This window comes from Salmo trutta, chromosome 13 (assembly GCF_901001165.1).
Source record: "Salmo trutta chromosome 13, fSalTru1.1, whole genome shotgun sequence".
NCBI lineage: Eukaryota > Metazoa > Chordata > Actinopteri > Salmoniformes > Salmonidae > Salmo > Salmo trutta.
Window position 1 is genome coordinate 11917274 of NC_042969.1, and position 12520 is coordinate 11929793.

Below are 12520 nucleotides of genomic sequence, written 5' to 3' on the forward strand. Positions count from 1 at the left end.
GCAAGTTTTTTACCCTGTCATGATCATGCGTCATGGTGATGACTGCTTGGAAGCCTGAAAATAAAAAGTTTTAATTTTATTTGTCAGATTAAAAGCCGTATTTTGTGTTATTTGAGTGGCGCCCCATGGAGAAGGGGTTTAACTTAAACCAAAATGTGTTTTTCCAAGGATTAATCCCCCTTCAATTAAAATAAGTAAATGCAGTCTATGTCTGAAAGGCTTTCCCGAACGACCGCCTCCGGGATCTCTACTGTAATTGCTTCATGTTTGTTGTCACAAATGTCAACTGTGTAGATCAAAACTGAGCGATATATGGAGACTGGAACCTATCGCAGCCCGACGGAGAGCACACCAGGCGGGCAGGGCAAAGTGAGGACGACCCCTTTAATCATTCATCTACAGGACTACCCTATCTCCGGTAACTGGTCATCCATCTCCACAGCCGCCACATTTCAGGGAAAATAACGTTTCAATACTCAAGTCAAATTAGGGAAAGCTTTTCTGCGCCCCCGGTTTGCTGTGCGCTCACAGTTCCTGGTGGGGGTCGGACGCGTAGCCCCACTCAGACGCGTTGTGACAGAAACAAGCCTCCGCATCTGGGAAGACTGAACAATCTTCTCCTCGCCTCGTAACGACATTTGAAGCCTCTCCCTTTCTCAAACCAACGGGCATCATCGGAGACCAACGACTTAAAATGACACCTTAAGTCACCCTCTTACCGCGCGCTGGTGTGTGCTGTCTCTGGCATTATTTTTCATTTTCACACTGAGGGCGAAAAGGGGGGGAAACAGACAACTCGTACATCTCCAAGTTTTCGGGTGTCGGTCGCAGTGGAGGGAGTGAAAGGCGATGGCAGACCGGGCGACAGCAGCGCTCGCTCTCCTGGTTCTCACCTTGGCAAGTGAGTAATCCCTCCAAATCTACTCGGCCCTGTGCGGGACCGGGACCCCCGGGGTACCCTGGGTATACTTAGACAGGACCATAACTATAGCTTACCGTGGCTCTTCATATTGTAATTCGGCCGCGACACATCCTGCATATCCATGGTGCTTACAGGGTGGATGCAGCCTATTTTTAACGATTCTAATTGATAATCATTTCTTTGGAATATCAAGACATAGGATGCATAAAGTCAAAGACAAATATTCTAATTCCTGTCTGGATAGCGCCTAGGCTATGCGTAACGGGGTTCTGTTTATAATTGTTTCTATGAGAGGCTAGCCTGCTGTTGTAAATCATGATGATGTTTAAATTGTTTCCCTGCTTTGATAACATATATTTTCAACGGACAGACCAGTGGGGAAAGTATTGCAGGTATTCCGTGCGTCAGATTGTGCACGTGATTTTAACGGCTCCGTTAACTAACGTGCTCGATTTTACACAACATGCACGCTGGCGGTTAGGCACTACGCAGCAATGTGTGACATACACACACACAGGTCTAGAGAGAGGTCTACGAATTCCACACACAGTGTCAACCTTTATTAGGCTTGAAGCTAATAGGCCTAAGGTTGAAATATTTTGGCCCGAATTGTAGAAATGATCAAACTGACTGCTCATAACACTTCTTTGAAATCTTTTGACATTCTAGGTCTTTTATGACAGCCATTTAAAATGTTGTGTCTAATTGAACACACACAATGCCAAATAAACCTGCTTGATTAGGCTTTTATGATTTCATAATGGATAATTGTGCTTAATGCTTCACCGCTGATGATGATTAGGACGTCAAGGTGCCTTTCCACTCTGGATTTGGAATATATACGTTTTACTCAAACCCAAAGAGGAATTTAAATATACGTTCCTTTGACTTACCTCTACATTGTAGATATGTCGGCGCGTCACATCTTTAATGGTATGCTAATGCTGTCCATGGTGCTGAATTACGGCCCCTTTTCGAACGCTATCCAAGGTTCTGAATACGGGTCTTTTTACAGACGCTGTCCAAGGTGCTGAATAAGGGGCCCTTTTACAGACGCTGTCCAAGGTGCTGAATTAGGATAGGCCTACGTTTCAGTTTAGTCATGCTATTCAACTCAGTCTACTCTACGCTGTTGGTGAACACTGGGGCTGTTGGAGAAAACTATTTCACTCCAAAGGCACAAGTCTCCCAAGATTAGATACTTGGATTCTCAGATAGGCCTAATGAGGGGTCACCCTGTGAATGTTTTCTCAACTTCCCTTATCTTCCTCCCGAGGACGTGTAGTGAGCACCTGCAGACTAGATGCTCAGCCTGTCCTCCGAGAGCTGTCTCGGGAGACAACATAGCGTGACTGTGTCACTGTCACCTCTTGTCTCACTCTGTCTGGAAACCACTCAATCTGGCAACGGCCTCTGTAGAGTTTAGCTTCGTGTTCTCACTGTCTTGCACTCTCTCTCTCTCTCTCTCTCTCTCTCTCTCTCTCTCTCTCTCTCTCTCTCTCTCTCTCTCTCTCTTTATTTGGGGTGTGGCTGTAAAGTTTGGAGGGTTGTAAAGGTTAGTCTCTTTTACTCACTATCTTTCTGTCTGGCTGCAACTCTCTCGTTCACATGCTCTTTTCTTTTCATCTGTCTGTTTCTACCTCCATCTTCTCTCTCTCTCTCTCTCTCTCTGTCTCTCTCTCTCTGTCTCTCTCTCTGTGTCTCTCTGTCTCTCTCTGTGTCTCTCTGTCTCTCTCTCTCTCTCTCTCTCTCTCCCTCCCTCCCTCCTCCCCTAACCCCTCTCTCCCCCAGTAGCAGCTGCATGCTGTAGTGGTAGCCTATAGTGCGGGTGTGCTAACGCGTGCTGAAACTAACTCTGATTAGATCTCTTGTTTGTTCACTGGCTTCTCAATGCCCAGGAGTGCAGTAGGGGGAATCACACGCTAGCAGTCTTTAGCTTGCTGCACGCAGGCACACCCACCCCAAAGAATAGAATACTTCCCTGGTTAATCTGGTGACCGTTTTCAGAGAGCAGAAAAACATACGATAGAGAGAGAGAGAGAGAAACCGGAGAACGAGAGAGCGAGGAAGAGAGAAAGAGAAAGAGAGAGAGAGAAGTAGAGTGGTCTCTTATGTAGATGACGTTCTGTGAGAGCCAGCAGCAGGAGTTGCATCAGTTGGTTTTAGAAACCAGCCTCTGCTCCCGCTCCTTCCCATGGCCACATCAGTTGATGTGAGAATGACAGACAGGGAAAGGAGAACAGAAGAAAACCACTCTCCCTCACCTGCCTTTGTTCCGCTCGACCTGCACTTGTAACCTGTTACTGTCGCTGGAAACGAGATTGGAGAGCGGAGCAGAGGGGGACAAAGAAAGAGAGGAGAGGAAGAGCAAGGGAAGAGAGGAGGGGGAGGAGAGAGGAGAGCAAGGGAAGAGAGGAGGGGGAGGAGAGAGGAGAGGAGAGCAAGGGAAGAGAGGAGGGGGAGGAGAGAGGAGAGGAAGGGAAGCGAGGAGGGGGAGGAGAGAGGAGAGCAAGGGAAGAGAGGAGGGGGAGGAGAGAGGAGAGGAGGGAAGAGAGGAGATGGGAGGGGGAAGAGAGGAGATGGGAGGGGGAATAACAGGGCCGTGCACAGACCATTCAGGGGGCAGGTGCTCAAAATGAAAAAAGGGCACCCCTCGGCACCCCCCATTTATTTTTTACTGATTGCAATTTGTTTTAAATGCTTTTAAATCATATAATATGAATCATCTTCTAACTGGTATACGGCTGGATAGTGGCTTGTGTGGATCATGTCGCAGTTTAAATATCGACAGTACTACCACAGCAGCATACCATTTGATCAACACTTGATAACACTTGATTTACATCATCATTAATATTCAGTCTGGTTGGCTGATAGCCTGCGGTTAGCTAGAGTCTAGACTAGCTGTGTTTCTGCTGCCCTGACACACATGTGAAACCCCCGACTGAGGAAGGGATGGAGCTGGGTCGGAGGGTCGCAGATGCAGCCTCTCCTCTCTATGTCGTTCTGCATCTCTCTCTGATGCGCGTATCAGCCAAGCAGACCCAATATTGATGATGGAAATCAAGTGTTATTCTGCTGTGGCAATAATGTTGATATTTAAACTAGGTAGCCTGCTACACACACTGGACCAGTGAACGCAACTTAAGCCATGCGTGTTTGGATACTGGGCGCGCGCAAACTCTGCACAGGGCAGACCAACGGACAGGACTGGGCGGGTTGCGGCGAACTTGACGACGTCACAAAGACTTGTATCTGTGCATGTGCCTGAGGGCAATGGAAGAGAGGAGGGGATTGGGGGGAGGAGAGCAGGCTGGAGGAGGGCTGATGTGGAGAGAGGAGGGGATTGGGGGGAGGAGAGCAGGCTGGAGGAGGGCTGATGTGGAGAGAGGAGGGGATTGGGGGGAGGAGAGCAGGCTGGAGGAGGGCTGATGTGAAGAGAGGAGGGGATTGGGGGAGGAGAGCAGGCTGGAGGAGGGCTGATGTGGAGAGAGGAGGGGATTGGGGGGAGGAGAGCAGGCTGGAGGAGGGCTGATGTGAAGAGAGGAGGGGATTGGGGGGAGGAGAGCAGGCTGGAGGAGGGCTGATGTGGAGAGAGGAGGGGATTGGGGGAGGAGAGCAGGCTGGAGGAGGGCTGATGTGGAGAGAGGAGGGGATTGGGGGGAGGAGAGCAGGCTGGAGGAGGGCTGATGTGAAGAGCGGAGGGGATTGGGGGAGGAGAGCAGGCTGGAGGAGGGCTGATGTGGAGAGAGGAGGGGATTGGGGGGAGGAGAGCAGGCTGGAGGAGGGCTGATGTGAAGAGAGGAGGGGATTGGGGGAGGAGAGCAGGCTGGAGGAGGGCTGATGTGGAGAGAGGAGGGGATTGGGGGGAGGAGAGCAGGCTGGAGGAGGGCTGATGTGAAGAGAGGAGGGGATTGGGGGGAGGAGAGCAGGCTGGAGGAGGGCTGATGTGGAGAGAGGAGGGGATTGGGGGAGGAGAGCAGGCTGGAGGAGGGCTGATGTGGAGAGAGGAGGGGATTGGGGGGAGGAGAGCAGGCTGGAGGAGGGCTGATGTGGAGAGAGGAGGGGATTGGGGGGAGGAGAGCAGGCTGGAGGAGGGCTGATGTGAAGAGCGGAGGGGATTGGGGGAGGAGAGCAGGCTGGAGGAGGGCTGATGTGGAGAGAGGAGGGGATTGGGGGGAGGAGAGCAGGCTGGAGGAGAGCAGGCTGGAGGAGGGCTGATGTGAAGAGAGGAGGAGAGCAGGCTGGAGGAGAGCAGGCTGGAGGAGAGCAGGCTGGAGGAGAGCAGGCTGGAGGAGGGCTGATGTGAAGAAGGGCGACAGGGCGTTCCGTTAGGGTGTAGTTATTCTCAGCGTGGGAGTGTAATGTTGCCTGTCAGCTGGAACACAAGTGCCCCTGAGACTGGGAACAGAGCATTCATGAGCACACACGCACGCACGCACGCACGCACGCACACCACCAGCAACAACAACAGTTCAAACACAGCCAGCGCAGGCAATATAGAAACTGCACAGTTACAACAATGATCACAGTCAGCACAATTATCACCATTACAAGATTCACAGTCAGAGCAGCCAAGACACAAGGTTAACCAATACAGGCCACCATAGGCAGCTACAGATATAGTATCTGATCCATCATAACCAGAGTCACATACTGAATACACTGTATATAGCAGAATTCTGGTAGATGTAGGTGCAGGGTAGAGGCAGACACAGCGGAAGGGAAGGCTGAAGTGGTTGACCCTGACAAGGCAATATCACCACCATGGGTCATTTAATCATTTACACACTGGATACTTCTTCTGCCCATGAAGGAACAGATTATGCGGGAGATGGTGTCTTTTCCCACATTAAACCAAAATATGTTACTTTGAGCATTTGTCTGAAGTATATCCAAGGTGTGTTTGAATGTTTGTGCGTTGCGGAAGAGACTGTTGTTGTTTTGCCCGGGAGGAAATGAAAGAGTCACAGTAAAAGATTCGAGTTTCAGGCTTTCTGCTTGTGAGATGATGCTGTTTTTATTTCAGTACAGATGAATTATTGAAGCAGTTAGAGTGCAGCAAGGTGGAGGAGAATGAGGAAGAAGAGGAGCAGGAGCAGGAGGGGGAGGAGGAGGAGGAGGAAGAGGAGGAAGAAGAGGAGCAGGAGCAGGAGGAGCAGGCGGAGGAGGGGGAGGAGGAGGAGGGGGAGGAAGAGGAGGAAGAGGAGGGGGATGGGGAAGAGGAGGGGGAGGGGGAGGAGGAGGAGGAAGGGGAGGAGGAGGAAGAGGAGGAAGAGGAGGAAGAGGAGGGGGATGGTGAAGAGGAGGGGGGAGGGGGAGGAGGAGGAGGAAGGGGAGGAGGAGGAGGAGGAGGAGCAGGATTATAAGAATCATTGGGGTTAGACAGCTGTGTCTCCTGTTTAGATGTAGAGAGCTGTGTCTCCTGTTTAGATGTAGAGAGCTGTGTGTCCTGTTTAGATGTAGAGAGCTGTGTGTCCTGTTTAGATGTAGAGAGCTGTGTCTCCTGTTTAGATGTAGAGAGCTGTGTGTCCTGTTTAGATGTAGAGAGCTGTGTCTCCTGTTTAGATGTAGACAGCTGTGTCTCCTGTTTAGATGTAGAGAGCTGTGTGTCCTGTTTAGATGTAGAGAGCTGTGTCTCCTGTTTAGATGTAGAGAGCTGTGTCTCCTGTTTAGATGTGGAGAGCTGTGTGTCCTGTTTAGATGTAGAGAGCTGTGTGTCCTGTTTAGATGTAGAGAGCTGTGTGTCCCTGTTTAGATGTAGAGAGCTGTGTGCCCTGTTTAGATGTAGAGAGCTGTGTCGTCCTGTTTAGATGTGGAGAGCTGGTGTCTGTTAGATGTCTCCTGTTTAGATGTGGAGAGCTGTGTGTCTGTTTAGATGTAGAGGTAGAGAGCGTGTGGTCCTGTTTAGATGTAGAGAAGCGGTGTTCTCCTGTTTAGATGTGGAGAGCTGTGTGTCCTGTTTAGATGTAGAGAGCTGTGTCTCCTGTTTAGATGTGGAGAGCTGTGTGTCCTGTTTAGATGTAGAGAGCTGTGTGTCCTGTTTAGATGTAGAGAGCTGTGTGTCCTGTTTAGATGTAGAGAGCTGTGTCTCCTGTTTAGATGTGGAGAGCTGTGTGTCCTGTTTAGATGTGGAGAGCTGTGTGTCCTGTTTAGATGTAGAGAGCTGTGTGTCCTGTTTAGATGTAGAGAGCTGTGTGTCCTGTTTAGATGTGGAGAGCTGTGTGTCCTGTTTAGATGTAGAGAGCTGTGTGTCCTGTTTAGATGTAGAGAGCTGTGTGTCCTGTTTAGATGTGGAGAGCTGTGTGTCCTGTTTAGATGTAGAGAGCTGTGTGTCCTGTTTAGATGTAGAGAGCTGTGTGTCCTGTTTAGATGTAGAGAGCTGTGTGTCCTGTTTAGATGTAGAGAGCTGTGTGTCCTGTTTAGATGTAGAGAGCTGTGTGTCCTGTTTAGATGTAGAGAGCTGTGTGTCCTGTTTAGATGTAGAGAGCTGTGTGTCCTGTTTAGATGTAGAGAGCTGTGTGTCCTGTTTAGATGTAGGGCTGTGTGTCCTGTTTAGATGTAGAGAGCTGTGTGTCCTGTTTAGATGTAGAGAGCTGTGTGCCCTGTTTAGATGTAGAGAGCTGTGTGTCCTGTTTAGATGTAGAGAGCTGTGTGTCCTGTTTAGATGTAGAGAGCTGTGTGTCCTGTTTAGATGTAGAGATGCTGTGTCCTGTTTAGATGTAGACAGCTGTGTGTCCTGTTTAGATGTAGAGAGCTGTGTGTCCTGTTTAGATGTAGAGAGCTGTGTGTCCTGTTTAGATTTAGAGAGCTGTGTGTCCTGTTTAGATGTAGAGAGCTGTGTGTCCTGTTTAGATGTAGACAGCTGTGTGTCCTGTTTAGATGTAGAGAGCTGTGTGTCCTGTTTAGATGTAGAGAGCTGTGTGCCCTGTTTAGATGTAGAGAGCTGTGTGTCCTGTTTAGATGTAGAGAGCTGTGTGTCCTGTTTAGATGTAGAGAGCTGTGTGTCCTGTTTAGATGTAGAGAGCTGTGTGTCCTGTTTAGATGTAGAGAGCTGTGTGTCCTGTTTAGATGTAGACAGCTGTGTGTCCTGTTTAGATGTAGAGAGCTGTGTGTCCTGTTTAGATGTAGAGAGCTGTGTGTCCTGTTTAGATGTAGAGAGCTGTGTGTCCTGTTTAGATGTAGAGAGCTGTGTGTCCTGTTTAGATGTAGAGAGCTGTGTGTCCTGTTTAGATGTAGAGAGCTGTGTGTCCTGTTTAGATGTAGAGAGCTGTGTGCCCTGTTTAGATGTAGAGCTAGAGCTGTGTGTCCTGTTTAGATGTAGAGAGCTGTGTGTCCTGTTTAGATGTAGAGAGCTGTGTGTCCTGTTTAGATGTAGAGAGCTGTGTGTCCTGTTTAGATGTAGAGAGCTGTGTGTCCTGTTTAGATGTAGACAGCTGTGTGCCCTGTTTAGATGTAGAGAGCTGTGTGTCCTGTTTAGATGTAGAGAGCTGTGTGTCCTGTTTAGATGTAGACAGCTGTGTGTCCTGTTTAGATGTAGACAGCTGTGTGTCCTGTTTAGATGTAGAGAGCTGTGTGTCCTGTTTAGATGTAGAGAGCTGTGTGTCCTGTTTAGATGTAGAGAGCTGTGTGTCCTGTTTAGATGTAGAGAGCTGTGTGTCCTGTTTAGATGTAGACAGCTGTGTGCCCTGTTTAGATGTAGACAGCTGTGTGTCCTGTTTAGATGTAGACAGCTGTGTGTCCTGTTTAGATGTAGACAGCTGTGTGTCCTGTTTAGATGTAGACAGCTGTGTGTCCTGCAGGTTTAAAGTAAAGACCTGTGTGTGTGTGTAAGAGTCTTAAGTATTTGATGTGTGGTCTGGATGAGAGGTGGGCTGCATTTCAAATGGAAACCTATAGAGCCCTAAAGGCCCTGGTCAACAGTGGTGCACTATATACACTATCCAATAAGGGTTCTTCGGCTGTCCCCATAGGAGAACCCTTTGAAGAGCCGTTTTTGGTTAAAGGTAGAACCCTTTTGGTTCCAGGTATTACCCTTTTGGTTTCCTTCCCACAGAGGGTTCTACATGGAACCCAAAATAGTTCTAACTGGAACCAAAAAGGGTTCTCCTATGGGGACAGACAAAAAGAGTGTAGGAAATAGGGTGCCAGTTTGCTGGTCTTAGTGAGGAGGTGTTCATCAGTAGGACATCTGAGGTCCCTGACCTTCAGGTGACATTCTTCCTGAGAATAGCGAACCAGCCAGACAACCTACTTCACTGCCTGGAGGTCTACAGTATGGGTGTTACTGCCCACCGCTCACTTCTCTGAACGGAGAAAAGGTTAACAGGTTTTTATCCTGAGTCGCTGAATCTCACGAATCAAATGATGTTCCTGGAAAGAGACTTTGTAAACAAAGGCAACATAATCCAATCAAATGATTATCCTAATCTGCTCATTGTTTCAATGTCTCTGTGTCTCCAAATCTCAACTCTATGTTGTACTGAGCTAAATTCCCCTCAATGCTCACTGTGCTCTCTCTCTCTCTGATTTCTGTATATATATATATACAGAAATCAATCTCTCGCTCTCTCTGTCTCTCTGTCTGTCTAATCCTGGCTGACTGTTCATCGACAGTACCACACCTCTCTCAGGATACCGCTCCCCGCTTGTCTTTTTATTACCTCACTATTGCTGTGACGTGTGATTGTTTCAACTAGCTACCTTAAGATGAATGCACTGACTGTAAGTCGCTCTGGATAAGAGCGTCTGCTCCTGTAAATGAGAAAAATTGTAAACGGTGCCGTCGTTTGAAGTGCATTACAGGGGTGAGAATAGCCTAATGGAGGGGAACGTGTGAGTGGAACACAATGAGCTGATGTGAACCATGTGGCTGATCTAGTCAACTGGAGAAAACCATCACCTCAACTCCCCATCATACCGCAGCCACTGGACTGTGGGGGTTTAGACGGTGTGTGTGTGTGTGTGTGTGTGTGTGTGTGTGTGTGTGTGTGTAGGTGGGTGTATCGGACCGTCAGTAAAGACACAATCACGTCACAACTGTTTGTCAGATCAGAGACTATATAATGTACACACACACATCTCTGGAGGGATGTTGCATACTGCGTACTCATTGCAGCGGCAACAGGCGATGAGAACATCCCGCGACCCTGCAGTCCAAATTAGAAGGACCTTCGCTCTGCGCAAGATTGAAATCTCACTTCACTAAACACTGCGTGTGTATATGTGTGCGTGTGTGATGTGTGTGTGTGTTTCTGTGTACGAGGGTGCGTTTGTGTGTGTGTGTGTGTGTCCACTAATCAAGCATCCAATTATGCTAATCAAGAGGCAGCTAGTTCAGAAGCCCATGAAACCCTGTGAGTCAGCTGTGGACTGCATCGTCTAATGTTGTGGCTCACTGGCTCACTGCTAAATGACAGTCCTCTGTGGAAGGCTTATGCATACTCTGTTAGGCTGTGTTATGTAAAGATATGCACAGTGAGGATGATACCAGGGCATTATGAGTATGGACTGGGTGATATGAACAAAAATATAAACGCAACATGCGACTATTTCAATGATTTTACTGAGTTACAGTTCATATAAGGAAATCAGTTAATTGAAATAAATTCATTAGGCCCTAATCTATGGATTTCACATGACTGGGCACGGGTTCACCCACTGGGGAGCTAGGCCCTGCCAATCAGATTGAGTTTTTCCTCACAAAAGGGCTTTATTACAGACAGAAATACTCAGTTTCATAAGCTGTCCTGTTGGCTGGTCTCAGACGATCCCCCAGGTGAAGAAGCCGGATGTGGAGGTCCTGGGCAAGAATGGTTACACGTGGTCTGCGGTTGTGAGGTCAGTTGGACGTACTGCCAAATTCTCAAAAATTACGTTGGAGGCGGCTCTTGGTAGAGAAGTTAACATTCAATTCTCTGGCAACAGCTCTGTTGGATATTCCTGCAGTCAGCATGCTAATTGCATGCTCCTTCAAAACTTGAGACATCTTTGGTATTGTGTTATGTGACAAAACTGCACATTTTAGAGTGGCCTTTTATTGTCCCCAGCACAAGGTGCACCAAACAAATTTGTGGGCAACATTTGAGAGAAACAAGCTTTTTGTGCAAATGGAACATTTCTGGAATCTTTTATTTCAGCTCATGAAACATGGGACCAACACTTTACATGTTGCGTTTATATTTTAGTTCAGGGTAGTACAAATATCAAGTAGAAGGGTAGTTGTAGAGTGCAGTGTGTACTATATAAGAGTTTTTAATGTTCAATATACAGTACACAGTCCATGTCTCAATTGTCTCAAGGCTTAAAAATCCTCCTCCCCTCCATCTACACTGATTGAAGTGGATTTAACAGGTGACATCAACAAGGGATCATAGCTTTTACCTGAATTTACCTGGTCATTCACCTGGTCAGTCTATGTCATTCACCTGGTCAGTCTATGTCATTCACCTGGTCAGTCTATGTCATTCCCCTGGTCAGTCTATGTCATTCACCTGGTCAGTCAATGTCATTCACCTGGTCAGTCAATGTCATTCACCTGGTCAGTCTATGTCATTCACCTGGTCAGTCTATGTCATTCACCTGGTCAGTCTATGTCATTCACCTGGTCAGTCTATGTCATTCACCTGGTCAGTCTATGTCATTCACCTGGTCAGTCTATGTCATTCACCTGGTCAGTCAATGTCATTCACCTGGTCAGTCTATGTCATTCACCTGGTCAGTCTATGTCATTCACCTGGTCAGTCTATGTCATTCACCTGGTCAGTCTATGTCATTCACCTGGTCAGTCTATGTCATTCACCTGGTCAGTCTATGCCATTTACTTGGTCAGTTTATGTCATAGAAAAAGCAGGTGTTCCTAGTGTTTTGTCCACTCATTTTAAATATGTACTATGAGTATGAATATGAACTAGCAGTGTTCGTTTTATAGGGCAAAATGAATATGTATCGAAACGGTAGTCTTTAATATGAATTTATAGAGAGGTCATTAGTTCAATATGATGATGTACTAGAATGGTGATCTGATGAGTCACTAACCAGTGATGATGGCATTACGCCAGTATGAATATGTACTGTCAATGGTGTTGTTGGGGTGCTGCTCTCTATGTATTTGGCTTAGAGCCCACTTGGAAAGTTCACCCGGCATATACAGACTGGGACACTTGAATCACTGAGCATCAAATGTGGGTGTGGGGCAACAACATGGAATGTTGTCTTAAAGGTAAATTTTTATTTTTGCACGCCTTATCTGCCAGTTGTTACATTGTTTTGTCTCTCGCTGCCTCTCTGTGTATGTGTGTATATGTGTGTGTGTGTGTAGCTGCCTTGGGTGCGGAAATAGAGGAACGACTGGTGACCCACCTGCTGTCTCCAGAGCGCTACAACAAACTGATCAGACCTGCTGTCAACAAGAGCCAACAGGTCACCATCCATATACAGGTGTCCCTAGCCCAGCTCATTAATGTGGTGAGCATACACGCATAGACACACACACGCACGCACGCACGCACGCACGCACGCACGCACACACACACACACACACACACACACACACACACACACACACACAACACACACACACACACACACACACACACA